At 33.9% G+C, this 19340-nt stretch overlaps 1 protein-coding gene across 1 annotated transcript in view; it reads right to left on the bottom strand.

The window, feature by feature from the left end:
- Positions 1 to 11190: 11190 nt before the first annotated feature.
- Positions 11191 to 19340, bottom strand: part of LOC118196402 (cytochrome b5 reductase 4) — a 160077-nt gene continuing 151927 nt past the window's right edge. Inside the window, exon 17 of the mRNA XM_035367853.2 lies at positions 11191 to 11944. The gene's annotated coding sequence lies outside the window, so the exon portion shown is untranslated. The remainder of the gene's footprint in view (positions 11945 to 19340) is intronic.

Here is a 19340-nt window from a genome sequence, read left to right as displayed (position 1 = left end):
ATTGGCCTTATAATAACAGGAAGCGTATGTAGCACAGAGACTGTGAACACTACAATACGTTTAATTTATCAAGAGGATTAAAACCTCTGGCCTGGAAGGCGAACAGCAACTGCGTAACTTCTAAGGTAAGCGGCCTGCGTTGACTTACTGCTTCCTCTCATTCGCTTGGCAAAAAGGCCACACTTAAATACTTGGCGTTCGCCAGACAAACTTTGCATAAAAACCTTCACGCTTATAATTCTGGCCGGAAGTAGAAAATAAGAAGTGATAGTAAAGATTTAAAATAAAATAAACGTTAGTAAAACTTAAGATCCTTACAATCGCAGATACTAAATATGCTCTTACTCACTCACAAACCTGAAGAGATTATTACTCAACCCTCAAAAATTATTCCCTTGACTTCTTGTACCTCACTGCTTAATCATATTTTGTAAGTCATTAATGAAAGAATTGCCTTTTCAAGAGTTGGAAAGCTATGAGACTCACCTACTAAACGTCAACTTGATGCTAAACGACATGAAATTTCATTTCTAATTACAGAAAATCGTTCTCATAATAACGAATGTATCGAAATTCACCGCAGACAGATGTCATTAAAAAATTACAACGCAACTTTGCAGTCCTTTATATATATGGAACAAGCAGCCTGTTCTAATTTCACGCATGCGCAATCGCTTTGTAATTCTAATCATTTACATATCTTACCTCACTTTACATTTCCTGTAAGAAATTCTTCATGGTGTTGCACTTTTCACAAACATTAATGTAATTTAAGTTGTCTATAAAGGGAATGCAGCCTTTAAGGCTATTTACTGTCTTACTGGAAGAAAATCCAAATTGAATTTTCGTGTCAAGCGAATTCTTTACCTAACTCACAATCATCTACGTCTACATCGGCGCAGGTTGATGCTGTTATTCACAAGAGAGATGAAAAAGGTTAAAATAACAATTTCTTCAAGCAGTACAGCCAAAAAATCAAAACATTTATCGATATCAGCATACTCAAAGACCTTCCTCGCATTGGTGAATCAAGACATCAACCAAGGCATTGCTCAGTTTATGAAAAGACTTGTAATAATTGTGGAAAACGAATCATTTTCCAAATGTTTTAAGGCAACCCAGAGAACAACAACCATCAACAAAACACCATCAAATTGCCTCAATTGATTCAACTCAACCAAATATTTCTCATATTGATGCTCTTTCATTAACTAGAAAAAATTAGCGTTAATAAATACCCAATTACTTTTAAATTGGATACTGGTGCACAAGTAAATATTTTACCACTTCTGTATTTCAAAAATTAAATGATAAGCCACTACTTCACACACCATCAATAATTTTTGTATATATACTGGTGATATTTTGCCAGTTCTTGGTCAATATTTCTTTAAATGTCTCATACATTATGATAGCCATCTTAATAGCCACATTTTTTTCCTTAACTGATGCAAAATATGCTTTCTGTCACATTCAGCTGTATGACGAGAGTTCTGATATGTGCATATTTATTTCTTCTTTTGGGTGATATCATTTCTTTGTCATGTTGTCTGGCCTCAAGTATGCACCTGAAATTTTTCAGATGACAACAGACATTTCAAGAATTTGCCTGATGTTTAAACATATTTTGGCGGTATAATTATACACAGTGATGCTAAAGATGACTATTATAAAATTTTAAATTGTGTTTCAAAGTGTCATATAAAATGAGTTGGAATTCAAAAAGCAGAAAATTGAAGTTTCGGAACCAGAATTAAAACATTTAGGTCACATAGCCTCATCTGACAGCCTCTGACCAGATCTCTCATAGAATCAAAAGCAGAACATCAAAGATCCTGTTCTAATAGGAAGCTACCTGATAAACCTTGCAAACGTTTGTCAAAGATTTGTTCCATCTCTGGTTAGATTATTTGAATTTAACAAAGCAAATTATGACTACCTGCCTAACGCAGGTATGTCAAACTCAGTCCCTCTAGTGCGTCAAATAATATCACTATACAACAGCGCAGGCCAAAAGAGGAAAAAAACTATTTTTATGCTTCATGATGTATTTAAAAAGTGAGTAAATACATAAAATTTTACCTAATAATGTAATTCCTTAAAACATAAGAGGAAATAACAAAATCCTGGTAGTAGGTGATGAATACTTGTTATTTCTTTCCCCACATCTAGCATATTTTCCCTGCAACCAGCTTTCGGATGCCTGGACATATGCTGCTCTATTCTCAAAATGAAGGTCATCTGGAATCTGGATAATTTGTTAATCTGGATATCCTTTGGGTTTTGTTCTTTTTCATAAGTAAGGAAAGTTGTTTACACTGATATGAGGTACCGAACATGTAAATCCCATACCATGCAAATTTGTGGCTTTCTGGAACCGTGAAAGCACCGCACACAGAGGTCGATAAACAAATTATAACGCAAGTATTTTAAAACTCAGTGATACTCACTTCAGAGAACTTGATTTTTTAGAATTAAATCGCATTGAATTTTTCTTGATTTCATTTGTAAATGGGCTGGCACTGTCTCAACGTCGGTGGAGAAATTAATTTTTGTAAGAGAATTTTGTAAAGAGATTGTTTTTTAACACTCGAGATCTCAATAGTGGGTGAAATTCCAATTTTTTTTATAATATATTATAATTATATACTTTTTGTTATTTACTCAAAGTGAACAGAGGACTGCATGCGGACCACGAGTTTAACATGCCATGCATAATGGTTAAGGATGCTTTCATGAACTTCTAAGCGAAACTGGCTCCCATTCAGTTTAGATGTGTGGAAAAGCACAAAAACTCTCATGTAGCCAGCCCGTTCGAACTCGGATCGAATTACCAATACTGAGCATTCTCAAACACTGGTGGGGCAGAAAAACAAATAACCCATATCACAATTAAAATAAAAGTATTAACAGTTTGTTTTTAAGCAGTTTAATTTGGAGAATAAGTTCATTTGGTTATGCAAATTAAATCAGCATTCATAACAAAAAACAAATTTCAAAACAGACAGAATAATCTAGCATTTCGATAGGAATCAATGCAGTATTAAAGATTATTGGCTGCGTACTTAATTTGTTTTTAACGGAAGATTTAACAATTTTTACACACTGCAGATTAGTATAATTAAATTAGGGTTTTGAATTAGGACCATTCCTAAACACTGTGACACCATCTACTATGCCTGCTGTTATTCCTATGCATTTTCTTTCCCTGTAGAAATTTTGCTTTATTCTAATGACTCTGCAATGAAGAAACTTCTTTTCTGGCAAGGCCTTGTTAATTCCAGAGTTGAATGTATGTTTATACTGTATGCATATTAATACAAAGAATCAACTGTATGCTTTTTGAATTAATCCGGGATTCAAGTTCAGCAGACTTTCTTGATGATATTTTTTTTTTTTTTTTTTTTTTTTTCTGATTTCATTTACAACGTTTGAAAATGCTACAATAAATGTCTGAAATCTTTTCTATAGTTTTAGTTATTTAACTAATCCCTCTTTCTATATTTACCATAAAGTACCCAACAGAAGAGATATTGAAAAAAATCTATCACAACTTTCGAGCAGTATGTGTACACATTTAAGATTTGATGTCAACTTACTCACCACTTACAGTTAAAAAATGCTCCGAGAAACAATTCTAACTTTAATCACTCTGTATACACTTGCTTTGAATGCATACTAATTAAACAGAAAATATGAAAAATTTAGTCTCAAAAATGTGACCAGAAATGCAGAAGATCAGTCTGCTGATAACAGATTAAAGTGCAGATGAGGGGTACTGAAGAAAATGTCAATATAACAACTATATTTACTGAACTGAATGAAAATAAAAGAGACATTTTTAAATAACTTAAACTGTACAGGTTTGCTTTTATATGAACATGAACAAAGAATTTCATAAATATTGCATAAACTCTCCAAAGAAACATTCTACACAGAAAGAGGATAAAAAATACCCCAAGTGTAACGCTGTGTCTGACAGAAACATCAATAAAACATTATGACGCCACACAGTGTTCAAGGAAACTAAATTTTATTTTAACTTGACTTGTGTCGAATGGAAAGAGAGTGACAGCGCGGGCCAGAGCGCTTTTACTCTGCATCAGATAAAAGAATGTCTGGAACAACAAAAGGATGATAAGAAGACTCGAGATTGTAGAATGGGATATTTCATTTAGCCGCCATCAGTCGGCGAAGAAAGATGTAATGAATGAAAATAAACAGGCAATGTGAAAAAAAGTTGGATCAGTAAGGTAGTAAGTACTTCAAATAATAAATTTTATTTTAAACATTATAAACATCAAAAAACAATCAATAGCCAATCAGGTGAAATCATTCCATCTACTTGGATATTAATCATCTTATGCTGTGGTTGGCCAAGATAATTTTAATCTTGATTTGTTTGTACGGATAGAAAGAAATGGTGGTACGGAATTTGCATTACAGATTAGTTTCATAGAAAACATAATTCTTGCATGCTTTTCATATATGGACTGAAAGATACATTCATTATTCATCTTAAATATAAAAGAAAGAATGTTACAATGAAATTAAATGTATCATCAATCTTAACACACTAGACTGAAAGTACTTTATAGTTAAACAAAATATGTGTAAATCTCTAATAAATCAGACTGGATCGCAGTTAAAGTAATAAACAAAGGAGCGTTCTTCCACACAACATTTATTCACGAACACCAAAGACGAACTGATACATATACATAATTGACATCACAGTTTCTTTTTACAAACAAACACTACCGCCATCTATTGGCAATCTAAAGATATATAATCCTAAACTTTACACTCACCCCCCATGCATCCGTAAACGGATGCATCAATTTTATTGAACTTCAAGATTTCAAGATTATAAAGTCTTTCAATTGGTCTTCTAACAACACCCTTATCTAACTGAATCTCACAAGATCTAATTCTATCATCTCTTCCATGAAATAATTCCTTAATCCTACCTATCTTCTAGTTACAGCGTTTCACATTATCTTCTCGTACAAGTACAACATCATTAATTTTAAACGGTGTCCGCCGATAACATCGCGGCAAAAACATCGCGGACGAAAACGTCGCGGAGAAAACAACGCAAGGCGAAAATGTCGTGCTACAAAATATCGTGGGAGAAAACATCGCAAAGAGAAAACATCGCAGTTCTAAAACATCGTGCTACAAAACATCGTCGTCGAAAATAAAGCGGTTCAAAAACTTCGCAGTTTAAAAACATCGTCATCGAAAATATCGTGGTAAAAAATAAAGTATCTACAAATCATCGCATGACGATAACTTCGCAAACATGCTTTTTTCAGGTTTTAATTATTGTAAATGGATATTGCCATAATGATTTGTGAGCGCAGTATATAAAGAAGGATAATTTTTATTTTCACATATTTTATTAACTAATAAATGTTTGCTGAAAACGTAAGAAGGAAACTTAAACATAAAAAATTAAATGCAAATTATAGATTATACTTTTCCTGAAAAATTACCAGTAAAAACTTTATAAAAATGATTTATTAATGGCCTTTGTTAATTAACTATGTCGGTTTAAAATTCTATTAAGTGCTATAAGTTGCATTAATTTTCTACGCTTAAGTTTCATTCTTATTTTCTCAGCAAAAATTTATTAGTTAATAAAAAGTATGAAAGTAAAAATTATCCTTCTTTCCATCTTGCGTTCACAAATCATTATGGGAATATCCATTTACAGTTATTAAAGCCAGAAAAAAGCATGTTTCCGATGTTATCGTCATGCGATGATTTGTAGATACTTTATTTTTTACTACGATATTTTCGACGACGATATTTTTAAACTGCGAAATTTTTGATCCGCTTTATTTTCGACGACGATGTTTTGTACCACGATGTTTTAGAACTGCGATGTTTTCTCGTTGCGATGTTTTCTCCCACGATGTTTTGTAGCACGATGTTTTTGCCTTGCGTTGTTTTCTCCGGGACGTTTTCGTCCGCGATGTTTTTGCCGCGATGTTTTCGGCTGTAACCATTTTAAACACGGGAGAATTCTTTGGAGTTTTTGAAAACATGACTGATCTTAATTCTAACAAATATTCTTTATAAAACCTTTTCCAAAAATGCTCTAATATTAATTGCCTATGCTTCCATCTTTTAATCAACTGAGATCTTGTAGATTCTAGTTTAGATTCAGGTGAAGGCAAAACAGTCAATCTAGATCCAGTTATAAAATGAGATGGTGAAAGAGGATCAGGTTCATTTGATTCATTGTATGCATACGTTATAGGTCTAGAATTAATAACAGCTTCAACTTCAACTAAAACAGTATACAGTTCTTCATAATATAAAGAAGCTTTACCTAAGATACGTTTTAAACAAGTTTTTACAGATCTTACCAAACGTTCCCAGAATCCGCCCCACCAAGGAGTACCCTCTACAATAAATTTCCATTCAAACCCATTTTTACCAAGGAAATTTAGAACCTTTTCATCTTTACATAATTTATACAAATATTTTAATTCACGATCAGCAGTCTTAAAGGTTTTAGCATTATCAGAATATATAACTCTACAAATACCCCTACGTGCAAAAAATCTACGTAAGGCCTGAATGAAACACTCTGCACTTAAATTTGATAACAATTCTAAATGGACTCCTCGAGTCACTGCACAGGTAAACAATGAAATATACACTTTTGTACCATCCTTTAAATACAAAGGGCCAGCGAAATCTATGCCACTTACCTCAAATGGTTGAGCTTTCTCCACTCGGTCAGCTGGAAGAGGAGCCGATATCTCGTGTCCAGCTTTAGCATTATATTTTTTACAAAATCTACAATCATGTAACACAGATTTTACAAAACGTCTAGCTTTTAAAATCCAAAATTTCCCTCTTACTTGCACTAAAGTTTCATTTACACCACTATGAAGTACCTTTTCATGACAATTCAAAATAATTAAACGAGAAAAATAATTATTTGGTAATATTATAGGCTGAATTTCATCGACATCTTATGATGATTTTACTAATCTACTTCCAACTCTTAAACAACCCTTTTCATCCATTACTGGATTTAACCCAAACAATTTGAAATTATGAGACAATGGTTTTTTACATTTAACATCATTCAACTCTTCAAAAAAATACTCACCTTGTGATAAGATAATCCAATAACACATAGCATTACATATTTCATTTTTGGTCACAGGACCAATCACTCTATTCTGTGACTTTAAATTATTAATGAATCTAAATGCATATGACGTGACTCTTAAAAGTTTACCTAAGTCACTAAAGTTTTCTATTTTTAACATAGGTTGTAAAGGTTGAACACTGCTAGTAACTTGAGTCACAACTCTTTCTTCAACACTATCTACTATGTTACAATGCTTGTTCACTTTAGGCCAATTTATTTCATCTTGATGAAGCCATGGAGGTCCATGCCACCACACGTGATTTACTACAAGATCACTCACTTTAACACCACGTGTGATTTTATCGGCTGGATTATCTGAGCCAGGACAATGATGCCACATGCTCGGGGATGTTTTGTCTTGAATTTCATACACTCGATTTTGTACGAATGTTTTCCATCGCCGTGGTGAGTTTTTATCCAATGAAGCACAATAAGAGAATCTGTCCATAAATGAATCTTAGCTTGAGTAAAATGCACACGGACTGTAGTTACAAGTCTTGCACCTAACACTGCTGCCATGAGCTCGAGTCTTGGTAAAGATAATTTTTTCAGGGGAGCCACTCTGCTCTTGGCTATCATAAACTTGTTCCACAATATTTTAAGCTACGGAATTTCACGTACACTGCTGCTCCGTAAGCACTTTGAGATGAATCACAAAAACAATGTAGTTCCAGTGTTTCAGGCGTTTCATCAACATCACGAAAATACCACCGAGGTATCTGGATATTAGGTAGATCACATAGTTGCCTATACCATTTGTTCCACTTGTCTTGCAATTCTGGTGGGATAATTTCATCCCAATCAACACCTTTCAGCCATAAATCCTGAAACAGAACTTTTGCTTGAATAACATATGGAGCAAGAAACCCAACAGGATCGAAGATTTTTGAAGCAGCTTTTAAAACACAACGTTTTGTTTGGTCATTTGACTGGATGAAATCAATAACGTCTTGTGCATTAAAACAGAAGATATCCTTAATTGTATCCCATTGAAGTCCAAGAATCTTTGAGGGGGAATCACAGTCAGGCAATTTAAAGCTAACGAAGTTGTATTTGCAAGGCCATTTCATTTTGTCACTTGATTTATACTGGTTTTTTACAGTATCCGAATTAGAATTCCATTTAGTCAAAGTCATTGATGCCTTTTTTATTATATCATTGGCTTCATGATATATCTGTATAGCTTCCTCCTCCGTATCTGATCCACAAATAAAATCGTCAACATACATGAAGTTTTCTAACATTTCTACAGTTCTGGGATGGATGTCTTCAAATTTCTTTATATGATGCTTAATGCAAGCGCTCAGCAAAAATGGACTTGATTTTGCTCCAAACATTACACGACACATCCGATAAACTTGAATTCTCGGATTGCTGAAACTTGAATTCTCATCAATCCACAAAAATCGCATTGAATCCCGATCTTCAGGTGCAACAGAAATTTGTAAAAACGCTTTCTCAATATCTGACGTAAATGCAATTCGATGAAGTCGAAAATTTATTAAAACTTTCAAAGGTTCAGGAAGAAGATTTGGTCCTTGTAGTAAATTATCATTTAGAGATTCATGATTTTTTTCCTTTGAAGAAGCATCATAAACAATGCGAAGTTTCGTAGAATTATGATCTTCACGGATGACAGCACGGTGAGGTATGTAGTAAGTTCGTCTCCCAGATGGAGTACCAAGATCGACCTTTTCTACGATTTCGTCTTTAAGCTGATAGTCAATCACTTCTTTATATTGCGCATAAAAGTTCAAATTTGATTTAAATTGTTCGATTAGCTTTAAAAATCGTCTTTCAGCATTCTTAAAATTGTCTCTTAAAGTCACATTCTGATCTTTCCATGGAAGTCTAACTTCGTATCTATCACTCTTTTGTGTAATCGAGTTGTTAAATATTTGCAAGGCCATTTCATTTTGTTCTTCGTCAGAAATATTTTTAATTCCTATAGATTCAATATCCCAAAACGATTCGACGCTTTTTAGAAGTTTCTCTTCTGCACTTACGTTTAAACACGCATCATGGATTTCAAAGTCTGATGAAGAAAATCTGCCTTGTATAGACCACCCAAACAAGGTTTTCATCGCTACGGCATTTCTGTTTATCCTTTTTATTTCTTCGCTTGCTATTTTCCACATTATGTCCGCGCCGATTAAAACGGAAATATGATTCATTCCATCGGCGCCGCCGCAGTCTGTCAAAGTGACGCCGAATGCTTGGAGTTTGGATTTGATTTCTACATCTGGTACTCGTATATCGGCATTTGTTATGACTGGTATTTCAATGACTTCGAGATTTATGGATTTTTCAGGGTCATTAATATTTCGGAGCGTAAGTTCAACTTTCTTTCGACGCCAATGTTTCCCGTTCTTTTCACCGAAGGTATGCAGATTTAAAACAGTTTCTCCTTTCACTGGTAACTGTAATTTTCTTGATAAATCTTCTCGAATTTCAGAGATTTGGCTACCGCCGTCAAGAAGACATCTCACAATACAATTCTTATTTCTGCCCTCAGCCACAGCATACACCGTTTGAAGCATAATATTAGATCCAGTTTTGGCAGAAGAATTTTGAACAATTTCCGCCGATGTTTCGGTTTCCTTATTTTTTACACTGGAGACAGCTGATGTGGGATTTACACACACACTTTCATGATGTTTACCGCGGCACTTTTTGCAGGAAAACTGTGTGTTCTTACAGTTGATAGCTAAATGTTTACATCCAAAACACAGAAAACATTTTCTTGTACGTTTCAAAATATTGCGTTTCTCTTCAGAGTTCACCTCAGTACATTTATATTTCGTATGGTCTTCTTTATCACAAAATATACATTTGTATGCAATTGTTGATAAAGCTGAAGCAGTCGGAAATTTCGGTTTATAATTCGGATAAACTTTCGTGCGTTGTTCATTTTGACGAAAGTATGGTTTCTGATTCGTTTTCGCAGAGTTCATTAAAGTTGCAGCTTCTCGACAGTTAACTTCCTTTTTTAAGAATTCTATAAGTTCCTTTATATCAAATCCTGCTTCCATATTTCGACTTCGATTAAATTCCAAATTTAATTCCTCTGGAAATTTCTGCAAAATGATAGGACAGAGAATATTTCCATAACTTCCAGAAGTAACGTTTAACGATTCTAAACTTCGAATGTTGACTTCGCATTCATCGTACAGCTTACGCAGTGCTTTAACATTTGAAATGTTTCCCACTGGTTCAAGGGATAATAATTTATTCATATGCGAAGTGATAACAACATCTTGTCTTCCAAAACGTTCTTTCAATATTTCTACTGCGGAATCATAATTCTGGTCACTTAAAGCGAAACCGGAAATGGCAGCTAAAGCATTACCTCCAAGTAAGGATTTTAGGTACGCAAATTTTTCAGTTTTTCTCAATCCACTATGATTATGAATTGTATTTTCGAACTGGTTCCAGAAGTCCAACCATTTACACGAATCTCCGTAATAAGTTCCGATTTGCAGACGTGGCAACTTCACTGTTTTCGCTTCAACTGGAAGTGCAACATTAGCCGTTTCGTTCTGATGAACTGTTCTAGAAGATTCCGAATTCTTCTTCAAAAATCGTTGCATTCTTCCTCTCCATATAACAGTTTTATCCTGGTATTCTTGACTTAAGGTAACTTCATTTTCAATCTCCTCCGAAGTTACTTTCGTTTCTATTTCTGAATCTAAACTTTTCAGTTCATTGATTTTCTCAATTAACTCTTCATATAAATCCTCGATTATCTCAATTTTCTCATTTAGCGGAATATTATTTGCTAAATTCGATTCGACTTTGGTTATCAGTTTCGTAGTTAATTGTCTAACAACCGATCGTTTCTTTTCCAAATTTTCAAGAACGCCCTCCATTTTCGAAATATTCAGTCTGTCGATTTTCTGGTTCGTAATAATCCCGGTTTCCAGGCACCATAAACAAAATATGTGTAAATCTCTAATAAATCAGACTGGATCGCAGTTAAAGTAATAAACAGAGGAGCGTTCTTCCACACAACATTTATTCACGAACACCAAAGACGAACTGATACATATACATAATTGACATCACAGTTTCTTTTTACAAACAAACACTACCGCCATCTATTGGCAATCTAAAGATATATAATCCTAAACTTAACAATAGTACTTAATATAAGAAATCTATATTTACATATTACAATGTTTTTCAGAAACTTTAGTTTGTACTACAACCAGGACATGATCTCAAATGCAACTAATACCATTATAAAGCTACACGCAGTAAAATTATAGCAATACGATTATGACACTGCATCAATATACTAGACACAAACAATCTAATTTATGAATTAAATAGCTGTCAAATTAAACCAACTTAATGCTTTTTATACTCAGTTTAACAAACATATTTAATCAGTAAAAACTGCATTACATTTAGAGCAGATCAACTATACAGAAAACTCTGTTGTGAATACAGATGAGTGATTGAAGAAATTTTATTTAAATATTATAGATATATTCAACATCAAAGTGATTAAAAACAGAGGAAACGTTAAAGACATAAATAAACCAGAAAAAATTGAAGATTTTTTTTTAAAACACTCTTAACAACCAAGTATGTATAAAGCAATAGATACCAATTTTTAGGACAGAAAAGCTACTAACAAATGAAAGCATACTATACGGGAATACGAAATTTTTACAAGAAAGCAACACAATCATTTTGAAAAACTGTTCTGCCAAGATCAAGACCACAAAGAAAATGTTCCACATCACGGAGTTTTAAAGGCACCTATAAAATGTATTCAATTAACCATCTTATATTACATATCAAGTCAATATTAATCATATATTTTATTCAGAGCGTTTTCTGCTTTCTATAATCTCATACGCAATCATACATATTTTGGTAGTTGTCCTAGCTTCAAGAAATGAATAATTTGTCCCAAAATGAATATATTAAATTATCAGATCAGCAGTAGTTCACATTAAATTAATTTTAATTTGGGTATCATTAATTTTAAGCTAATCTGACGTGCATTTGTGTCTAATAATTTATTAATATTTATCTGAAATTTAGAACCAAAAAATGCTTTTATTAGTTTCATTGAATGCAGATCTTTTCAAGATTTGAATAATTTTCCCAACTCGAAAATTTTCCTTAAAATTACTCAATAACCAAGGTTAACATTCAGCTTTTGATGTGAGGTAGATTTATTTACTCCATTATCATCTGCACATAATAACTGGTCAGCTCGTTACCACAAATCTCTGCAAGTCATCATCTACGTGACAGATCATCAGCCATCAAATTTCCATTAGTAAATATCTAATGCTCTCATACAGCTCATCATTTCCTTAACTTAGACAAATGGAGCACATGCCCCAAGCCTCTATTCATAAGACTTTCGTATATCATAAACTCCCTTTTTTAACTGAACTTTTCGATTAAAATAATCAACTTGCTTGCTGAATAATATAGTATAATACTATTCAACTTGACAAACCACATATTTAATTTACTGATTACTGAGGCGTGAAGCATTAAAAAAGAATTAACTACTGAACAATAAAGAATAAAAAAGGAATTTCAATATTTTTCTTTTAAAATTAGATTATTAAAGGATGATTTATAAAGTTCAAGATGATAAATTTTTAAACAATTGCAAAATTAGTTTTTAAGATGGTCAGGACATAAATAAAACAGAAAGATCCATCAGAAGAAATTATTTTTTCAATGTCTGAAAGAAAATGAGCTTTTTATTCATATACTTTCTACTGTATATGAATAAATGTAGAATTCATATACATTCTACATTTATTCATATACAGTAGAAAGTCACAGATGCAGATTCGTCGGGACTTCAGCGATTCCGGAACACTAGATTACCATTAAATCTAGTAAGATGGCATGTAGAAATTATAAAATCAAAAATATGAAACAGAAGTTTGTAAAATAATGAAGATTTATAACATCAAGACAATCAAAATTTACATTAAAAAAAACTCAGTATATATTTGTTTTCTTTATTAAACATTTCTCTCAGAGTTAAATTGCTTCATTTTTTGTTCTAATACTTTCTTTTGTAAGTCTATAGATAGTGATAACTTGTTCAGTTACAAAGTTCCATTTCTCGAGTCCTGCAATTGCTGTGTCGAGAATTCCCACTAAACGGTCAATCGAAATTTCATTTTTAACAACCACTCTGTCAGTTTCTTCGCTAGTAGCAATATTTTCTAGATTTAGATCTATACTACAGATTTCACAGTCTGTTAGCGGACTCATCATTGTGGCATTGCGATCACAGTGAAAAACTTGTTATATCATCATCATTTATTACCCCTTCTCTAAATTTCTTCACAAATTCCAATTACTGGAAAGTTTCGTTTTTTGTTTGCAATATCTGAAGATCTTAAAATTCGTGGCTGTCATCATAAAGCTTAACTAGCGTCCGCTGTAACAAAGAATATGCATATAAAGAAGGAAAGCTTCCATAGACGTAATGTAAACCAGTTTGACGACTGCACCGCTATATCGAGGGACAAATTCTTTTCGCCAACTCTCGTTGCCAAATTGCCAGGTGTACAGTAAAAAATTGAGGAATACGGTACGAATTCAAAGAACTTATCGGATTCGTTCTTTGACAAAACGTTTCGCGATAATTTAAACTTAGATTTTCGTAATTTCTTTTACTCCAAATAAATAATCCATTACTTAATCTACTAGCGTGAATCACTGATTTGATTTACATCGATACAGAGGGATAGAAAAAATGGTGCCACAGATGTATGCAATCTTGACAAATGTAACCTTCGACACTGGTTAGACAACTATTCCGTGCATGCGCAGCTGAAGGTTTGAGGTTGAATTTGCTTCGACAGCTATTTCGCTGTTTCCCTCTACGATGTGATGGAGCCACTCCCGCTTTGGCGAAGCTTTCTTTCTTAACAATACATATTGTTTGGCTGTACACTATTGTTGATGTATCATGACATTGGCGTCTAAAGACATGTTTTGGTGTCTGAAGACACGTTGTTCCGGTAAATTTTATATCGCTTCTATCGTACACTGACGAACTTAGGCCTGAATTATAGTGTTAGTTTAGTCGTATTTAACGCTTATTTCCCGCCCATGTTTAGATAAATACATTCCTACCTATACTAATGGCTTATCTAGGGCCGGCGCTAGACATTTTGCTACCCCACGCAGTTTCCGCTAGTCTTATATTCTGCTACCCCTAAATTTTGCATCCCACTGCTCTCCCTAAATTCTAAACATTTTGCAAATTAATGATTTACCAGGAATATAAATTATTCAGCAGGTGTTAAATCAACGACGTTTCAATGTCAAAATATTTTGGTTTGAGATGTATGTCACACAAAATGGTGGTTACGTAGCCAAATGACTGTTTGGTTCAATATGAAGGTACTTTATTTAGTGCCGACATGAAACTAAGAATCGGGACTCTCCATGTTTTATTTTGAAAAATATCAGATGTGCAAGCGTTGAGAATACAAAAAAAAAAAAAAAAAAAAAAATTCTGGAGGTCTGGATTTTAGATTATTCTGGATATTACACATTCGTATTTCGGACTAGTGTAATGTACTCGATTACTTAATCGTTAAATAATAAAATTGCATTAATTTGGACAAACATTCGTCTTCTTTAAGGTTCATTTGTAAAATCCATATGTCTTCGGAATTTCCCTCCCCTTTTTTTTTTTTTTTTTTTTTCAGTTTCTTTCTGAAAAAACAAGAGCCGAGTTTAATATGCATAAATTTAGGTTTCATACAACAAATGCTAAACTCAAACCATGTAAACAAACTGTACAAAAAGATGAAAAGTACATTTTTGTTCAACTTGGAATAAAAAATGTTGAATTATAAGATTACACATTACATGAAATATACTTTACATGGTTTATAAGGTTATATTTTACAAAAAACGTAATTCACATGACATGTACATAATTTGCATCAATGATATCAACCCTTGACAATTCACTCCAAAAAAAAGACTGGCAAAAGTTTTACAGTTCACTTATGCGAGTTAGTGCATTTACACAAGATAACACAATTCGGTCCATCCCGATAACACTATTCGGTTCATTCGATGCTGAAAACATGTAAGGCACAGAATTTTAAAGTTCTTTATTTTCCTCCCTTGCCTTAATTTTCGTCGATTACAAATAGTACACATAATGATAACAAATCATAATACTACGGTAACAATCATAAAATAAAAAGCACATAGGAATAATCAACACAGCATCATAGGTATAATTTCTCATATGAATTTTCTAACTTTCAACAGCAACCAAGAGCGATTAAAAGACACAAGCTATTAAAAAAATCTTTCATTTCTTTTTCATTTATAATACCTAAAATTTAAATGCATCCTCCATCTATTTTCAGTATAAAAAGACCTTTATAGGAAAATAATTTAAATTTTTCTATACTTTGATTTTTAATTACATTGCACACGAAGCAACAACATTTCAAAATTTAGCACATAAAACACAAAAGTAGTCAGTACGTGTGCTTGCATGTGTTTAAAATTTCTTATCTTATGGACTGGACACTGAATGGATTTTATTAGATAAATCCTTTAAAAAGCAAAGGAAAATACTCATCTATGACAAATGTAGTCAAATTTCATGACAGTAGGAGCCGAATGTTAGGATTCAGAAAATTTCGTGACCCACTAATTCATATTTGCAGAATTTTAAAAGTAACGAAATACATCTTCATGAAAGGAAATGCTTGAAATAAATTAATGAGAATTTTGCATGTTTCATATAACTAATTACATATAAATATAAATGCGGACTTATTTTGCCTACTCTGTATTCAGGAGAGTCTGTACCTTGGATATATAAATCTGAAACTATTGTACAATGCAATAGAACATGTTCTGTTCAGACACAGAACACTAAGCAATTTCTTCTCTTGCTCTTTTTCCCTCCACATTAGTAATTGTTGATTGGTTTCAGCAGAAGTAAACTGAAATCGAAAGAAGGAATCCAAAAGATCTCTGTGAGTACAATAATATAAAAAAAAATTTCACCTGAGTGAAGGAAAAAACACGTATTTGAAAAATAGATTTTTTTTTTTTAATTTTTAACTCATATAACACATATTTCTCAGGAAATGAAGATGAAAATGGTCCTTCCAACTGTAGGTGTCAACTACATATGAGTTTTTACCTATAGATCAGGTGAGGCCGAAGGCCGCTCGTTTTTAGTTAATAAATCAAAGGTGCGCTTAGCACCCCGCCCGCAGGCGAGAGAGTCGTGGTCGTGAAGGCAAATGCCTCGAAGTCAAGCAAGACGTTTCTTCTCTTCTGTATAGATTCCTCCTCTCTGAGTGTCGAAAATTGATTGGTCGAGGCCAGTCACGTGAGTGGTCACCCACCCAAGTATTGACCCCGATGGAAGCATCTTGAAACGGGAAAATTTAAAATGAGGGAATTTTTGAAGTTTTTTTGAAAAATAACATAAAGTTCATTTTTCCATCGTTTTTGCGAAAGTATCATAAAAGTTCATGTTTATTCTTCTGCGATTTTTAACAGGAACATAGCTGCTTTGAAGCCTACAGCCAGTTTTTCTGCTGTGGAATTTGCTTTCTTAATTTTTTCGATGTGATCGATGATATTACTGAGTAGTTTTTCGATGTGATCGATGATATCAGTTAATGATATTACTGAGTATTTGAATCTTTTCATCTTTTAACCAAGGCATGGCTTCTGACATTTCTTCCGGGATTTTTCTGGGTTGAATCTGCGACTTATCGTTGGCAGGTGGTCTTTGTGATTTTTGGTTTTCATTTCTTTTTTCTGATGTAAGCGTAGGGTAGTCTTCTTTTTTCCAAGAAAATGCAGGAGGTTTATTAGGTGTTCTTTTCTTCTCGAATTTTTTACGATAAACTTCGGACCCTCTGAAACTACAGACGTGATCCTTTTTACAAAAGATACAGGTTGGTTTCTCTTCTTTTTATATGGGACAGTAGTTGCTTCGATATTGTTCGCCGCATTTGCAGCACTTTTGGTTAGTGCACAGATACTGGGAGTGTCCCCACTCCTGACATCTGAAACACTGTATCGGTCTCTTTTCCGGATTGTATTTCTCAATAACTATGTTCAGACTAAACATACTGTTTAGTGAATGAATTGCATATCCCTTTTTATTCTTGCTCAGTTCTAACAGCCAGATCGAAGTTTCAGTGCTTTCTATCGGACGTCTAGCTCCGGGGTCAAGTGAGTCTTTATTTGCAATCATCCAATTTACGTGTGCTGTTTTTCCCATTTCTTCTTCTAGATGTTTTATCTCTGCGCTGCTGAGAGCATTAAACAACTGAGGGTTTTTAACGACTCTGTCTGCGATTGAGTTTTTCTGCTTCTTCACTTTTCTTTTTGGCGATTTAACAAAGTCCGATTTTTTCCAGGGTAGCGATTTCTTAGAAATTCTAGATCTGTCAGATTCCGAGCCGTCATCATCAGAAATGTCATCCGGTGTCCTAAAAAAGGACATTTTTTCTTACCCGAAGGTATTGAAAGCAAATATTCACTGCCCGCCTAAGGGACTGGGGCAACTACTGAACGTATTCAAGAGATAACTTCGATGCGACCTACACGCCTGCCGTTACCGCGAATAATTTGAATAATGAAATTATTTCTCAGGAAAGAACAAAATAAATCAAATGGGTTAGCGCATACTACGAAAAAACTGGTATTTAAGAAATGTTTATTTCTTTCTTTGAATACAGCAAAGCGCATGAGAAGAATCTGCGTAAGGAGAGGTAAGTCTTCGTGGAGGACTTTCTAAGTCAAAGTTGCTAGTACAAATGCTACTCGAGAAAAGAATGTTGTTTTAAAGTAAGCTGCGAACTTTTTCAAGCTCTGACATAAAAGAACAGTTTAGATTTTTCTTATTCAATTAACATACTGAGCTCAAACCTAGCCCTAAATAATTATTCAAATCCTTAGATGTGAAAAAAACGATTGTTGCAATTTCAGTGGTATCTGAATTACTAATATCACTTCATGACGGTTCTGAGTGCCAGTCTTTCATTTGATGCCAGATTACATTGAGTGCCAGATTTCATTTGATGCCATAAGAGTATGGCATCAAATGAAATCTGCAAAAATTTATACCTAACTGGTATATTGTGCTTTCCTGAAAATTCTCTGAAATATTTAATCGTCTCGGTAATTCTGGAAATAGATTACCTACTACTATTAAGCCACAGATGCTTTGAACAACTTATAGCATGGTATAAAATCACTACAATGCGAGCATGACCACTTGTATACCAAGTGAAGTATTCTCCATGATTGTTGAGCCCACCAGCGGCCAAGCGGTAACACTGGAACAAGTGGTTAAGTGGCTGAACACTGGTAGTTCGGTCCGAGGTTCGAAGCCCGCGAAGGGGCTGGCTGCATGGGTGTTTTCGTGGTTTTCCCCATGTGTAACGTGTATACGAGCCAGTTTCCCTTAGAAAGTCCTCCACAAAGGCATCCCTCCCCTTAGGCAGATAGCCCTGGAGGCTTTGCCGTAATTAAATAACCTAAATAACCTAACCTCCATGATTGTTGAAATTTGAGGTGTTACTGAAAAACGTTTACCGACCTATGTTGAAGATATGTACCTTGAGATGCTTAAATATGCACTTTGTTTATTAAATACCCTCCTCTGTTTCATTAAACACAAATTTAAGAATGGATTTTAAAAAAAGACACTTATAATTAAAGATGGGTATTTAGTGAATGAAGTACATAATTAAACACTTGCATCTTCAGATACATTTTTTTCAACATTGGTTGGTGAATGTTTTTCGGTAATACCTCAAATTAAATGCTAATTTCAAATTGTTCTTTATTTTATTGTTAAATAAAAGCTTTTTCCCCCTCTCTCTTTCTTCTTAATATCTGAAGGCTTTGAAAGATCCAATATCCAAAAATGCTTCAATGCTTCAAGCAGGGGCGTAGCTAGAGTTCCCAGCGCCAGGGCACAATTGAATAATTTGCGCCCCTTCCTGTGTGCTAAGAATGGAAAACATTTCATTAAAAAATTTCGTTGCATCAATTTGGCGCCCCTTGGATGCTGCGCTCGGGGACAGATGTCCCCCCTTGCCCCACCCTAGCTACGCCACTGGCTTCAAGATGTGGACCCTAATTCAAGGAAATTCAG

Source organism: Stegodyphus dumicola, chromosome X2, assembly GCF_044657685.1.
Source record: "Stegodyphus dumicola isolate Sdum_Otavi_A_Nest chromosome X2, ASM4465768v1".
Taxonomy (NCBI): domain Eukaryota; kingdom Metazoa; phylum Arthropoda; class Arachnida; order Araneae; family Eresidae; genus Stegodyphus; species Stegodyphus dumicola.
The sequence above is the reverse complement of the archived record's forward strand: the minus strand, read 5'-3'. Positions and strand labels throughout refer to the sequence as shown.